A 17,338-nucleotide genomic window follows, 5' to 3' on the forward strand; every position below is an offset into this window, starting at 1 on the left:
GCAGGCATGTTAATGCCTGTGGTTCTTCTTTATTCTCAATATGAAGTTTATATCTATCTTTCCTGCCATTGTTTTGTGAATGAGAAAAAATGTTAATTTTCAAGATTTAATGTGCAGTCTGAAAAACCAAATTGATGTCCATTATTGAATGACCTACCATGCTCTTCCTACTATTTCTGGAAGGCTTGTTGATGCTTTTGGTCTTTCGTACTGTAGATATGACATTGATGTCCATATCCATGGAGATATTCTTCTACAAGAGACCCTATTGATGCAAGAGTTCTGTGCTGCCAACGTGATGAATGTTAATTGCGATGATCTCAGCTACCATCTGAAATTGGTGATATTTACATGCTACCACCTGCAACCTTGTTGACGACATGGATTCCTGCTGTTTTCTTTATCGTGTTCATGAGCTTTCCTATGCTATTCCAATTGGTTTGAAGTCCATCTTGATGCCTTATGTTATGTTTTGCTCCTGGATAAGGTGTTGATGTTGATGTCCATGTTCTGTCCTGCCACCTGAGACCACATTGAGGTAAGTATTCTGTGCTGCCCACATGAATAATGTTGATTTCCTTGACCCCACATGCCATTCAGAAATAATTTAATACTCCTGATGCATGCCACTGCAGGAAATCATGTTGATGTCACTGTTCTTTGCTGCATCTTCTAACCATGTTGATGTTCATCATCCAACCTACTGTCCAAACTTTGTTGATGTTACTGATCTATGTTGTAACTGTCAACCATGTTGAGGTTAATGAACTTTGCTACCACCTGTAATCATATTGATGTCTGCAGTGTACAGTGTCATCAGAAACAGTGTTGAAGTCATTTGTCCATACTGCTTCCTTAGACCCAGTTCAAGTAAGTTTCCTGTGTCCCTCATGTGCACAATATTGATTTCCATGATCTGTCTGCCACCTGAAACTAAATTGATATCCATGATCTATACTGACACAGGCAACCATGTTGATGTGAGTGATTCTCGCTGCCTCTCTTAACCTTGCTGATGTCCATGATTCGACTTGTCATCTGAAACTTTGTTGATGTCACTGATCTTTGCTGTTGCTGTCAATCAGGTTTATGCTACTGAAACTTCTTACCACTTGTAACCATACTGCTGTCTCAAGTCTGTTATCATCTGTGACAATTTTGAAATCAATGGTATATACTACCACCTGAGACCCACTTCAGTTAAGTGTCCTGTGTTGGCACTGTATACAATGTTGAATTCTGTGATTGTCTGCCACCTGAAACTAAGTTGATGTTTATGATCTGCCACAGGAAACCATCCATGTTGATGTCATTTATCTTTGTTCCCTGTTTTGACCAAGTGGATGTCCATTATCTGACTTAACATCTGAAATTAAGTTGATGTCACTCATTCATGTTGCCGCTGATAACCATGTTTATGGCCATAAGCTTCGTTGGAATCTTAGACCTTGTGAATGTCCATTGTCCATGTTGCCACCTGAGTCCATGATGATGACCATGATGATTTTAGTCTGTGCTGCTCTCAGCCATAATGTTGATGTCTCTGATTGGTGCTGCTACTGTGGACTAGGTCAATATGAATGATCTAAGCTGCCAACAGAAACTATTTTGATATCATTAAGCCATCCTTGTACTGGAGACCACGTTGAAATCTTTGTCCTTGATGCCACCAAAAACTATGTTTATGTTCATGCTCTGGGCTGCATACTGAAGAACAGTTGGATATCCATGACCCAGCTGCCGATGGAGACTGTGTTGATGTCTGTGGTCAGTATTGCCACAAGAAAGCATCCTGATAGTGATCTGTGATGCCTCCCTCATACACGTTATGTTGGTGATCTATGTTGATGTCCTGGACCAGATGAATGGCAGTTATCCAAGCCGTCAGCAGAAATCGTGTGGAAAATGATCTGTGCTGCTCCTGGAAACCCTGTAGAAGTCTATCATTCATTCTGCTGCTGGAAACCATGTTGAAGGACTTGATCTGTACTGCCACTGCTTTCTATGGGCAAATAACTTCTTTTGCAGTAGTATCAATGACTGTAGAACCATAACTGAAATTCAGACAGACATTGAAGGCTTCTGTGCCACCATCACACCCCAAAAGAAAATCTAGACAGGATCTTATTGGAGAGTTTTTGAAAGTTGTAATAAAAATACTTAACTGTAGGTCTTCACAGTTGATGGCTTCAGGCAGGGGTTGGGAAAGAACTCCTCTTTGAAGGGCTGGCTACTGCAAGTTTGACCATGCTCTAATGAGTATAAGGAGAACACCAATTGGACTTGTTATATTGTATTTTTTCTATTCTGGGGAAGGATGCCACCAGGGTGAGAGGGTGGACCTGTGAGGAATGGGAATCAAGTGTGATTGAGGTATGTTGTATGACATTCTCAAATGATTAATAAAATATTAGGTTGGGAAAACAAAAAAGTGTGAAATAGTATGTATTTTGAATTTGGCCTACAACTGATTGTTGATTTTAACTATATGACTTGAACCATAGCGTAACTATCATAGCCATTTTTCTGGGGATGTAAAGAGACACCATGTTCAAAGCGATTATTACAAGAGAAAGCATTTAATCTGGGGCTTGTTTTCAGTGTCAGAGGTTTAGGCCATTATCATCATGGCGGGAAACATGCTGGCATGCCGGCAGACTCTGGAGCAGTAGTTGAAAACAATATCCTGATCCATAGGCAGAGAGAGAAAAGACTTTGGACCTGGCATGGGCTTTTGAACCCTCACTGCCCACTCCCAATGACACATTTCCTCCTACAAGGCCCCACTTCCTAATTCAAGCATACGAGTCTATGAGCCTATGGAGGCCATTCTTATACAAACCACCACATTATCTGAGAGTACTTTTTAAAATTTGGTTTATTCTTTCAAGAGCTTATACATTTATACAATATATTTTTATTTTATCCATTGACCATTTCTTTTCTTCAACTCCCTGTAGAGTTCCCAGTCTGTCATCTTCTCAACTTCATGCATTCTCTTTTTTTATTAATAACCCTCTGAGTCTACTTAGTGTTGCCCATGTGTACATGTGTCTGAGTCCATCTACTAGAGCATAGAAAACCTAACAGAGGCCATTTCTCCAAAAGGAGTGACTTTTCCTTTCTCAGAAGCCATCAGTTGCTCATAGCCCCTCCAATCATGTGACATTAGACACATCCTTCTCAATTCATGTTAGAACTTTGAAGAGTTTGATCTTGAGTAGGTAGATAAAGGTACTGTTAATTGGATTATGCAGCAGTTATTTTATTTACAGAAATCTGCATTTTAAATCTCTGACTCAGTTGTCTCTTCAATTCTTTCTGCATGCTTTTCTGTGATATCCTCATGATTTTTGGTGAGTGAAGGGTAATATAGCAGATTCATCCATGGATGAGGTCTCAGTTACTTATAATCTGTATTTTGACCAGCTATGAGTCTTTAACTTAACAGCAATACTCTGAAAAAGAAGTGTATCAAGAGATATTGAGACCATTATTAGAAAAAGTACAGAGACAACTAGTCAAACTAGTGGAAACACATGAACTGTGAACCAATCGCTGAAGAGCCCCCGTGGTACTGGACTAGGTAGGCCCTCTGGATAAGTGAGACAATTTTATCTTGAACTGATTTGGGGTCCCCCATACACTGGGACAAGACCTGTCCTTAGTGCATGAGCTGGCTTTTTGGAACCTAGGGCCTATCCTGAGACACTTTGCTCAGCCTTGGTGCTGAGTCTCGCCTATACTTCCTGCCTAGCCATGGGCCAATCAGTATTTTATTACTGACCAATCAGAGCATCTTGACATACAGACCATTCCCCAGCACAGCCAAATGCAGACCATCTCAGACACCTGCACTCAGGCCCCTGGTCCTAATCATCCTCTATGCGAACTTGCTGGGTATAGCCATGAGGAACCCAAGAACGGGCTCCCACAGGACATACAGAACATCCTACAGCAGTGATGTCTTCAAAAAAGTTTTACCATCTAGTTATATTTCAAAAATAAGAGTGGTGGCAGTTGCCTGCATTGTTTCAGGTGATTCTCTGACCAAAATTTGTAGGGAGGTAACTATGCTGGGCACACATTTTCATTTACTGACTAATACCTTTTGAAAACATCATTGTTCACATGTGGAGAAACTTCCTCTCCAAACTCTTTTCAATATACATTATATTTCTAATTAGCTTACAAACTAGTGTATTTCCACAAGGCTTCTGCAAATATCCATACATATATTTCAACATCCCATCCCCATCCTCACTTAAACTTTTAACCATATTATCCCAACCACCTATTTCTCATTACCTGTGTTCTACAATCCACTCTAATTATACAGTATATTACACAGGTGGCTATTTCATAGGTTTCTGTATAGTATTAGATACACCCTTCATTTTGATTAGGCATTCCACCACTCCTTCATTTTCCCACCCCACTCCTTTCAATGTTTTATTTATTTCCTCCTCCAGTATTTCCCATTTTCCTTATGTTTTACTATCTCCCCTCCATTTATGTGTATCTCCCCAAAGGGCTTCTTTCTTAAGTACCTGGGTTACATGTAAAGTCCAGGTTAATCTTACACACAAAGGATTCAAAGATAACATTCACAGCTAAGAGAGAACATGACATTTGTCTTCCTGATCTGCTTGTATTACTCAGGATAAGTTTTATCAGTTCCATACATTTAACAGTAAATCTCATGATTATAATTTCTTATAGGTTAGTAATATTTCATTGTGTCTATGTGGCACAATCTCCCCTTAACCATTCTTCAGCTGATGGGCATCTAGGTTGATTCAGTTTCCTATTGTGAATGGAGCCGCAGTGAAGATGGATGTACAAGTGCCTCTGTGGTAGGTTTACGAATCTCTTCTGTATGTATGCAAGAGTTCTGAACATAGTTCATATGGCAGTTCTGTTTTTATATTTTTGAGAAACCTCCACATTGATTTCCACAGCGGCTACACCAGTTTGCATACCCACAATCTCTCTCTCTCTCTCTCTCTCTCTCTCTCTCTCTCTCTCTCTCTCTCTCTCTCTCTCTCTCTGTGTGTGTGTGTGTGTCTGTCCGTCTATCTATCTATCTATCTATCTATCTATCTATCTATCTATCTATCTATCTATCTATCCATCCATCTATCTATCATCTATCTATCTATTTATATAAATTCTGAGTGAGGTAAGATGAAATCTCAAAATTTATTTTTTTATGCATCTTAAATAATATAATTTTATATTTATATTAGTTTACTTGAAATAATATATAATTACATCACTTCACCCTTCCTTCCCTTCCAATACCCCACATCCTCTTTAATTGATGGCATCTGTTTCTTTAGTATTGTTACATATAAATGTGCATGTATTTATAATTATAACCTGATGAGTCCATTTTTTTAATCTCATGGCTGACCACTTTGTATTGATTAATCAATTAGGGGGTCTCATTTCTTGACATGTAAATCTTCCTTCTCTCACCAGTCATTAGTTGCCTATAGTTCTTTTCTAGGGGGGACACATGTTTTTTTCCCCTTACCATCATGCCCAGGTCTTATTTAGGCAGCAATACTGTTGCAATATCATGGGTATAGCTTCCTTTTCATTTTTAGGAGACACAATCCCAAAGTAGAATTTCTTGTCCTCTGGCTCTTAAAATACTTCTGTTTCTCCTGTGATGTTTCCTGAATCCAATGTCAGGAGTTGTGTTATATTGTAGATGTATTCTTTGGGCTTTGGCTCCTGACATTTTGTTTCTCTCTCTAGCATTACTTGTTCTTGTCATGGCCTCTGTTTCATTCATTTGCAACACAGAGAAGTTTCTCTGATGAACGCTGAGAGCTACATTTATCTATCGTATAATGGTAAGATTTAGAATGCAATTTGGAATTATATACCACCCCCGGTAAAGTGGTGTTAGTACTTAATCTAAGATACATGATCTCATTACCTCTGTGTATTTGGCTAGATTTCTAGTACTAGTAAACACTTTCAGTGTTCTCCCCCTGCAACCTACCCTCAACCTGATCCCTTATGTTCCAATCACCACCCACCTTCAGTGCACCCATGAAATCTCTTCTATTTCTCCTTACCAGGGATATCCATGTGTCATCTCTTGGGCAATCCTTGTTACCTAGCCTCTCTGGATTTATGGATGGTAACATGGTTGTCCTTTAGTTACAACTAATATCCACTTGTGAGTGAGTATATACCTTGTTTGTCTTTCTGGGTCTGGTTTACCTCACTCAGGATTTTTTTCTAGTTCCATTCTTTTGCTGAAAATTTCATGATGTTGTTGTATTTAACAGCTGAGTAAGTTAAGTTTTCTGTATCTGGTGTCTAGACAAAACTGAAGCTCAAAAAGAGTAGGTGGATGCACTAAAGACCTTTGACCTTAAGGGGATAAAGGATGCTTCAACCCATTTTCTGGCCATTGGGTTGCTTTAGGACTGCTTTGGGCCTGGCAGAGACCTCTGAAGTCCCTGCATACAGCATTCTTCCTTCTGAATGTCTTGTCTATTCTGTTTGTTATTGTTGTCATTCTCTTGTGGTGATTGTCAGTAAATTAACATTTACCCTGGGACAAGGTTCCTCTAAGCCTCACGTCCCTTTCAGGATTTGTTCTCTCATCTCCAGGATGTCAGGAACATAACAGTACATTTGCCAGCCTTCCCTGCCCTTTGCTGCCTCAGGAGTCCAGGCTCCCCAAGGCGGTGTGAGCAGCCTTAAGCTAAGGGAGAGGACGGACCCTCCCCATTGTACATACTGCAGTTTTCGAATGAAAAACAAGGAAGAACCCAGCAGAGGGAGGCGAAGGAGACTATGAGGCCATGCACCTCGGGTGACCATTGCCAGCCACTTCTCCCAGACACGGTGGGTTATGGGGGTCAGCAGCAGGTGTGCAGTAGTTTTTAAATGGTTTTAAAGACATGGAGGGATCCTAGGGAACAGCTAAGGGTTGAAAATATATGCCAGCGCTAGATGATAGTCACCAGAAGCACCAGCCAAAATGAAATGGAGCAGGCTGCGATCTAGAAGGCAGGCTATGTATATGCTGCCAAGGGTATCTAGCCTAAGAAATGATCCAAGCCTCTAAAGAAAAGAACTAAAAGGATTATAAATGAATTCCAAATATTGAACTTTGGCATCATTTGAACTTTGGAGCTTGGTTTTGCCTTATACAGATTATGGTTATGCCACACATATTTTCTCTATCTTAAAGTAAAAGAGGGAACTTTATTTTTTTTTATATTGCAGTAAGACATTTGAGAGATTTTTAACCTATTTAAAAAATATTTAAATTTGTAAGGGTATGGGACTGATGTAATTAATTACAGGAATAAGCTTTACTTAGTCCCTTGAGTACGTTTTCAGAGTAGAAAGAAAGTTTGTCTATTCAGATATACATAGAAATCCCTCAAATACTTCATAGATCTGCAGAATATGGCATTTAAAATGTTGACTAAAAAGCTTGTTATATCAGACAGACTCCAGATCCGAACAGTGACCCAGGGTCTCCAAAGAAGATTACACGGCACCACTATCTCCAGCTGGATTATGGAAATGCTGACAACAGGGTAAGATGCTCCAATGCAACAACTGCAGCCAGGACCCTTCCCAGACTGTGGATAAGCAACAAGACACTAGAAATTGATTACACCCCTTTTGCTTAGATAAAATAAGATCAGATTTCCCCATGTCCCTCTTCTGCAGGAAACACTCTCTCCTCATGGACCTGGCAGCAGACTACTGATGCTGTTCTGATACTTCTACCTCCAACACTATGGAGACCTGGGTACGGACTGGTCCCTGTCATTTATTTTAATAGATTCAGAAGCTGCTTGGTCTGCACTCAGGCATAATTTATCCTTCTCAGATCTCTGACAGTAATTGATGGCTAGACTAAATATAACTTTATCAGCTTGGCAGTATCAAACAAGCAGATCCTTCCTCAAAACTATAGGCAACTTGTTAATTCGTTTATATGTGTGTGTGTGTGTGTGTGTGTGTGTGTGTGTGTGTGTATAAAATGAAGCTTTGCCTTTTCTAAAGCTACTAGGTCTCTTGATGAAAGAAACAAACAGCTTTGCTTTACTTGCAGACTTCTTCATATTAAGGGACAAACAGGTTTCAAATATGATTTAAAATGACTGCTCTCAATAATAGCTGCTTATATCCCTGATAATTGATTACACATAAACTTAAAAATACTTCTCCTCAGGCCAAAGAAAATTCTCTCCAATTTGTACCTGACTTTCTGAACAACAACAAAAAATGCACATGTCTTTAATCCAAATCTGTAGTTTTTGATATATATATATATATATATATATATATATATATATATATATATAAATGTACGAGTCCACTTCTGCTGTTTTACAGATACCTATTTCTTGATTAGTCTGTGATATAGATAATACTAATATGTCTAAAACTTTTATGTCATTTCGTAAGATAAAAATCCACATAGGCCTTAGAGGATTAAAAGAGTCATAAAACTTGGATCCACTACACAGAGGTCAAAAGGACTCCAGATAAGAATAGCTTAAATTTCTCCTACTCTATTTTTGAAGATGATCTCTCTCTCTCTCTCTCTCTCTCTCTCTCTCTCTCTCTCTCTCTCTCTCTCTCTCTCTCCTCTCCTCTCCTCTCCTCTCTTCTCCTCTCCTCTCTTCTCCTCTCCTGTCTTGGGACATCTCCCCTTTTCCAACTACTAAGACAATGAACCTAAAGTTCCAATTATAATTTTCCCTTAAATTCCTAAATTTTAACTTTTGTCACTAGTATATATCTATTTCAGCAGATTTATACTTGACTGACTGACACATCCAGGCATCAACTGCTAATTTCATCCTGTGAGCCATGGCTATGCTAAAAGCAGATATGGACCAATTCAGCTGTTATGAATGCTCCATGAATCCATCTGGGTCAAATCAGACATTTCTGATAAATGTGCCATTGCCTAAATTTCCTCCTTACCTTTGACTAGCATTTTACCCTCCTGAGCTCTGAACATCTGTGTCCCACTTCAGCTTGAAGCAGTTATAGAAGAAAATATATCATCCCTACCTACCCTCAAAACAGGCTAAAAAGGCCAAATCAAAGGAAAACTCCCTGGCATGGGGATGGGGGAGGGGCAATAGCTAACTATAATGCCCATTGATATACCAAGAGAATGTCAATTGATAAATTCATTAACTAAATGATTTTACAACAAGATAAGACATTTAACAAAACTAAAGAGGTCATCATATGGTTTAAAAATATTTATTTTTATATAAATCATTCAATATTATAACCTGACTCATATTTAGACCTAGAAGAATCAAAGGTTTGATTCTCGTTAAAACTCAAGTGGGGAATGAAGGGTCCAGGAACATAGAAATATAAAATTGTAAACCTAAAAAATAAAAGCTGACAGCCATCAGCTCTAAAGATTAACTTCTAACAATGGCTCTCTGTCTACAGCCAGCTCCTCTGTCAATAGCTAGGGGTTAACTTTTAACTCCCTAGCTCCTAATAGCCAAAAACTGCCTGAACCAAAGTTAACTTTTAAAAGATGTTTCTAAATGATTTCTGGCCTGCATCCCATGCCTAATGTTTCTACATGACTTTTAGCTTGAATCTGTGCTGAAATGTGGTGATATTTTCTTTGTGCTTTAATAAATAAAGCTTGCTTGGAGATCAGAGGAAAAAGCCAGCCTTATAATTAAACACAAAAGTCTGGCAATGGTAGCACAAGCCTTTAATCCTATCACTTGGGAGGCAAGGATCTGTCTGGATCTACATGAGTTCAAGGCCACACTGGGAACAGAGCCAGGTATGGTGGCACATGCCATAAATTCCAACATTAGTTAACCATGGAGGCTTGTAGGTCTGTACAGACAGACAGGAAGTGACAGGGCTGGTCAGGAAGAGGAAGTGATGCAGCTTGACAGAGAGAGCAAATCAGATGGCAGAACAGCAAGACATATAGACGTGGGTAGATAGGAAGTATTTTGAATTTGGAAGCTGTGGAGTTGGTGAGGTAAGGTTAGCTGTGACTTTCCCTATTTCTCTTCTCTCTCTCTCAGGCTTTCACCCCTATATCTGGCTCCATGTTTTTTATTTAATACGACTCTTTAGAAATTTGTCTACATGTATCCCATGCTTGATGCTTCCCCCCTTACTATAGAAATGGGGCTAGAACCCACCTGCATTACCACAGCCTCAGAATCCAAACACTGGTTGTGGTCTCAGATAGCTGATAAGTTTTTGTGCCCTGTGGTTATTTTCCCCCCACTTTTTTATTTTCTGGAATACACTCTGCTTCTGGTTTAATAGACTTTGGTGGTCTGTACCCATTATTGTATAATCCCAGACGCAACAGTATCGCATGCAACAATTAAATCAAGATTGATCAGATAAAATATTCAAATAGACACCTAAGGAAATGGGATCAGTCATTGAAAGTCTCCCAACCAGAAAATAAAAGCACAGGGCCGGATGGTATCAGTGCAGAATTCCACCAGACTTCCAAAAAAAAAAAAAAAAAGCTAATAGCAGTACTACTTAAATTATTCCAAAAATAGAAAGGTCATTACCAAATTCTTGTTATGAGGCCACAGTGACTCTGATACCCAAACCACACAAATATTCAATGAGGAAGGACAATTACAGACCAATTTTCTTTATGAACTTCGATGCAAAAAATGATCCATAAAATAGTGGCAAATCAAAAACAAATGAAAAATATCATCCACCATGATCAAGTGGCCTTCATTCGAGAGGTACAGGGATGGTTCAATATATGAAAATCTCTTGTAGAAGAATTGTTTGTATGGTCATTTTACTGTGCCAATAAAGTCACCTTGTATCAAAGGATGGAGTCAGCAAATGGCTAACTGAGATTAGCAATAGAGTTCTTGGAGGACTGAGGAGGTAGGCTAGAGGGCACAGGAAGAGAGAAGAGAGGATTTCAGGGGCTGGTGGTTGGGAAAAATGTGAAGAGAGGGTCAGTCAATCAACTCTTCACTGTCCTTAGATTTATCAGTTCTTTATCTCAATTTCTGTCTCCTGAGTTTTATTATACTGGAACAACTTAGATATTAATTACATCTGGCATCTAAAGTGTGCCATTATTAAACCACACCAAGATGGTGAACCTGGCACACTGCTGCTGCTGCAGTGGCCACCTTTGTCTCCTCCCTACAGGCCTCCACACCTGTTTTTCCGATTCTGGGTTTTTTCTGTTACAGTCTTTCTACAGCAGCCTTCAGCTGCTGCCTGCCCTCAGCCCCCAAACACTTCTCAGGCAAGCTGCCCTGCTGCTGGCCCATGCCCTCAATTCCCTCTATGTGGGTAACCCCCAGACCTCATCCCGGAACCACCAACCCAGGGAAGCTCAGCTGTCTTGAAACCTGCACAGCACTCAGTCTCTTGCTGCTGCTGCTGCCACCACTGCCACGAGCTGCTGAGGGGGCCCAGCCATGCACTGCCAGTGTCCTCTACCAGCCATGCTGAGCAGCAACAGTTAGCCACAGGTAGTGACAGAAAGGGTGAGCGAATCCCAAGCCAAGCTAAACAAATTTGCCCTAACAGTTTGCATATGTTAGCTCCTCAGAAAACATACCCTATTCCCTGCTTTATGACTGAGCAGCCACAGTGGCCCCTGTCATACCTGCCCCCCCTTGCAGGCACAGTTGAACATCATCACTGTAGCTGCTTATTCCCACATATCTCTTCCTATGTGGTCAGCATCATCAGATATGGAAAGATACTTGGGAAGTTTTAAACAGGGAATTAGGTTTAAAAAATAGATTTTAGCCGGGCGTGGTGGTGCACGCCTTTAATCCCAGCACTTGGGAGGCAGAGGCAGGCGGATCTCTGTGAGTTCGAGGCCAGCCTGGACTACCAAGTGAGCTCCAGGAAAGGCGCAAAGCTACACAGAGAAACCCTGTCTCGAAAAAACCAAAAAAAAAAAAATAGATTTTAAAGGAACAAAATATATCCCATGTTAAGAATTAGAAATGTCACAAGGATGGTAGTTAGTGCCCTGTTTAGGGATACTTTGGATGGCTTGCAAATGGAAAAAATAAGTGAGGAGATAAACAACTTACTTGGGATTGACATAATATTAGTCATAATTATTATCAGTCTGGTAATTCATATTTTATCCTTAAAGAAGTGGTTTGATAACTTTGCAAAATATGATAATTTGACTGATAAGATACAAAGTCATGCTATTTATAAGATACAAGCTTTAGAAAGATATACTACTGATAAGGAAAAATTGGAGTGATAAGATCCAAACCTTAGAGGACTTAGGATTGAAAAGATACAAGCATTAGAATGACCTCCTAATGAAAATAAGAAAATACTCAGATACAGACTAAGGAATTTAGACAAGAACCTTCTGCACCATTGCATTATGAAACCTAAGAGGAGTGGCCCAGGGTTATTAGAAGCCCAACTTCAATTTATTCAGTTATCATAGAAGAATGATCACCAAAGATAGGCATTCCCAAGGTTATGCAGAAGTTGTGGTGATACTTTATTTGTGCTTTAATAAAGTTTGCCTATGAGATCAGAGGAAATTGTAAGCCATCTTAAGTAAACATAGAAGTCAGTCAGTGGTAGCCCACACCCTTAATCCAATCACTTACCAGACAAGGACTCTGTGTGTTCAAGGCCATACTAGGAAAGACAGTCAAGTGTGGTGACACTCACCTTTAATCCCAGTACCAACCATAGAGACCTGGAGGTCTGTACAGACAGACAGGGACAAGGAAGTGAGGTAGCTGGGCTAAGATAGCCAATGAGAGGGCAGAACAGCAAGGCAATAAAGGTGTGAGTGAGATAAGAAGTAGCTCATATTTAGAAGCTATAGAACCGATAAATTAAGGTTAGCTGGTGGCTATTCCTATTTCCCTGATCTCTAAGGCATTCACACCTATATTTGACTCCATGTTTTTTCTTTAATAAGACCATTTAGAAATTTGTCTACAAGAAGTGAATTGGGATACTGTAAAAATGTTAGATTTGAAAAAATTTTAGGAAGCTTTTGTTTCATAAGGTATGCACTAGTCAAGCAGTTGGAAAACTCATGGGCAACTTGGAAAAGAATTATTCCACAAGACTGAGAAGCATTAGCTAAGAAATATTGGAAGCTGGTCCTCAGTTACAATGGAAAACATGGTGGAGATAGGAAGCTAGCATCATAGGACAAGGAAATAGGTCTAAAGGTATTGAAATTTCCCAAGACCATCTTCTCTGTGAGGGCTAGTATGCTGATTTGCAAAGGCAGTCTACATTTGATGAGCACACCTTGCTTCTATGCCCTATAGCAGCTTTGAATGCATAGGACAGTGTTGAAGAATCAGGAAATGACTGAGTCATTTACTAAAATTATACAAGTTGCAAAAGAAGACTTCACTGATTCTTTACAAAGATTGACTTCAGCTTAAATAGAATGTTACTAGATACAGAATTCAGACAAATAGCAATTGAATCTGTGGATTTTCAAAATGGTATTTCAGAATGCAAAAGGGTAAGTAAGTAGGCCTTTAAAGGCAAGATCAACACCCATAGATGAATGGATCTGAAATCTGACATTGGCTGTTGCACTTCTGATGCTGGTTTGATAGAAGAATTTTTTAGAAATTTTAAGAAAACTTAAATGTCAGATGTTTTCATTGTGGTAACCAAGGTCATTTGAAAAGGGATTGTAGGCAAGATGTTCCTAGGAACAGTGATGGGTGATGTTGCTTGTATGCTGTGAATGTGTTGCTCTGATTTGATGATAAATAAAATGCTGATTGGCCAGTAGCCAGGCAGGAAGTATAAGCAGAATAAGCAGACAAGGAGAACTCTGGGAAGAGGAAGTTTGAGTCAAAAGCCACCATCCAGACACAGAGGAAGCAAGATGTGAAGGCAGAACTGAAAAAAAGGTACCAAGCCACACAAGTAAACATAGATAAGAATTATGGGTTAATTTAAGTGTAATAACTGGTCAGTAAAAAGACTGAGCAAATGGCCAAGCAGTTATAAATATTAAGCCTCTGTGTGATTATTTTATAAAAGGCTGTGGGACTGTGGGTGAGATGTATATCCTGACTGTGGGCCAGGTGGCATACAGAAAAACTTCTGACTATACAACAATGTTTTTTCTAGAGACAATCCAAACAGAAGTCTCCAGTCTTCTGAAATATGCAGAATGTGTGGCAAAGGATATCATTGGACTAATGAATTCAGATCAACAAGGGACAGACAGGTAACTCTTTGTCATTGGGAAATGCCAGCAGGGGCCTCCTGCAGCCCTCAATATCAAATTTGGCCCCTCTGTAGTGCCTGATTTTATACATGCTATGATTCCCAAAAGAAATGGGACAAAGGCAACCCGGGGGTTTTTCCCTTCCTGCATTTCCCATTTCCTAGTTAAAGAGAGGACCTGTATCCATAATGATTGGTCCCAAATGTTTTCAGGTGATATCCAGGGTGTGATAACAGAAGCCTCATTCAAAATATTTTCTAAATGAGAGGTTTTACCTCTTATATCCCTGGTCAGAAGCAAAGCTTTTACGAGCTCTGAGTTGGGGATCCCTGATGGCAGAAGGGAAGTTTCCCATGGCAAGAGAACAATAGGCAGGCAAGATACTATACATAAGCAACCATAAAAATTCTACTAGGTAATGTTTACACTGATAAACACATCATTTCATACAAGATAACTAAAAAATATCAGTAACCATCTTATATACAAATGATAAAAAGCCTGAGAAAGAAATCAGAGAAACAACACACTTTACAGCAGCCACAAACAATATCAATATATTATGGTAACTCTAACCAAGACAGTTAACGACCTATATGACAAGAACTTCAAATCTTTGAAGATGGAAATTGTAGAAGATATCAGAAGATGGAAAGATCTCCTGGGCTCATGGTTCTATAACATTAACAAAGTTAAAATGACCATCTTACCAAAAACAATCTATAGATTAAACTCAATTCCCATCAAAATTCCAACAAAAATCTTTACAGAACTTGAAAGAATAATACTTAACTTCACCTGGAAAAACAAAAATTCAAGGACATCTAAAACAATGCTGTACAGCAAAAGAAATTCCAGAGGTATCTCCATCCCTGATCTCAAGCTCTACTACAGAGCTATAGTAATAAAAACAGCATGGTAGTAGCATAAAAACATCCAGGTGAGTCAAAAGAATTGAAATGACAATGCAGACATAAATCCACACACATATGTATACCTGCTATTTTTACAAAGAAATCAAAATTATACGATCAAAAAGAGAAAGTATCTTCAAAAAAAATGGTGCTGGCACAACTGTAGGTCAGCAGGTAGAAGAATGCAAATAGATCCATATTTGTCACCACACACGAAACTCAAGTCTAAGTGGATCAAAGACCTCAACGTTAATCCAGATACGCTAACCTTGATAAAAAAAAAAAAAAAGTAAGTGTGAATTAGCTTTGAATGAACTAGCAGAGGAGAAAATTTCCTGAATAGAAAGAACACCAGTAGCACAGACACTGAGATGAAGATTTAATAAATGGGACAGCATGAAGCTGTAACATTTTTCTAAGGCAAAAAAACAGTCAGTAGGACAAAATGGTAGCTAACCGAATGGGAAAAAATCTTTACCAATCTTACATCTGACAGATGCCTGATCTCTAAAATATATAAAGAACTTCAGAAAACTAAACATCTTATAACCAAATAAACCAAATGAAAAATGGAGTACAGACCTAAACAGAATTCACAAAAGAAGAATCTCAAATTGCACAGAAACACTGAAATGTTCAACATCCTTAGCCATCAGGGAAATTAAAGTTAAAATGACTCTGAGATTCCATCTACACCGGTCAGAATGGCTAATATCAAAAATATAAATCACAGCTTATGTTGCAGATGAAGTAGATCAAGGGGAACACTCTTCCATTGCTGGTGGGAATGCAATCTTGTACAGCCACTTTGGCAATCAACATGACAGTTTCTCAGAAAATTGGGAATCAAACTACCTCAAGACCCAGCTATACCACTCTTGGGCATATACCCAAACTATACCAAATCATACCATAAAGACAGTTGCTCTATTATGTTCATAGCATTTTTGTTTATAGTAGTCAGAACATGGAAACAACCTAATGGCTCTCAACCAAAGAATGGCTAAAGAAAATATGATACACCTGCAGAAGGAAGTATTACTCAGCTGTTAAATACAACAACATCATGAAATTTTCAGCAAAAGAATGGAACTAGAAAAAAAATCCTGAGTGAGGTAACCCAGACCCAGAAAGACAAACATGGTATGTACTCGCTCACAAGTGGATATTAGTTGTAACTAAGGACAACCATGCTACCATCCATAAATCCAGAGAGGCTAGGAAACAAGGATTGCCCAAGGGATGACACATGGATATCACTGGTAAGGAGAAATAGAAGAGATTTCATGGGTGCACTGAAGGTGGGTGGTGATTGGAACATAAGGGATCAGGTTGAGGGTAGGTTGCAGGGGGAGAATACTGAAAGTGTTTACTAGTACTAGAAATCTAGCCAAATACACAGAGGTAGTGAGATCATGTATCTTAGATAAAGTACTAACACCACTTTACCAGGGGTGGTATATAATTCCAAATTGCATTCTAAATCTTACCTTTATACCTATAGATAAATGGAGCTCTCAGCCCTCATCAGAGAAAATTCTCTGTGTAGCAAATTAATGAAACAGAGGCCATGACATGAACAAGTAATGCTGGAGAGATAAACAAAATGTCAGGAGCCAAAGCCCAAAGAATACATCTACAACATAACACAACTCCTGACATTGGATTCAGGAAACATCACAGAAGAAACAGAAGTATTTTAAGAGCCAGAGGACAAGAAATTCTACTATGGGATTGTGTCTATTAAAAATGAAAAGGGTCCCAGCCTGCCCCCGACGACTTCCCTTCTGGACCAGAGAGTTGGACAAGAGAACTCCCTTTTGGACAAGAGAGAGAGTCTTCCTGAGTCTGTCAGCTCTTTGTGAAACAAGTCCACTGATAAGACCAAGAAGGAACCACAAGGAGATGGGCAGACGTCAAAGCAGAAGTACATACAGCAAAATGAAGAGCAATACAGCATCACCAGAACCTAGCTCGCCTCCAACATCTAGACCTGAACACCAAAAATTGGAAGAAGCAGAAGAAAGTAGCCTTATGAGTAACTTCATGAAGAAGGTAGAGGCTTGTGTAGAGGAAAAGACAAGAAAATTGGAAGAACGTTGTAAACAACTAGAGGAAAGGGCAAACAAATTAGAAGAAAACAATAAAGCCCTCCAAGAAAACAATAAAG

The 17,338-nt window shown here is 39.2% G+C and overlaps 1 long non-coding RNA gene across 1 annotated transcript; it reads left to right on the top strand.

The window, feature by feature from the left end:
* The first annotated feature begins 216 nt into the window (after positions 1-216).
* Positions 217-2,169, top strand: LOC143270685 (uncharacterized). Its single transcript, XR_013047927.1, has 3 exons — positions 217-538; positions 636-870; positions 967-2,169. It is a non-coding gene; the product is annotated as an uncharacterized LOC143270685 (long non-coding RNA).
* The last annotated feature ends 15,169 nt before the right edge of the window (positions 2,170-17,338 follow it).

This window comes from Peromyscus maniculatus, chromosome X, assembly GCF_049852395.1.
Source record: "Peromyscus maniculatus bairdii isolate BWxNUB_F1_BW_parent chromosome X, HU_Pman_BW_mat_3.1, whole genome shotgun sequence".
Taxonomy (NCBI): Eukaryota; Metazoa; Chordata; class Mammalia; order Rodentia; family Cricetidae; genus Peromyscus; species Peromyscus maniculatus.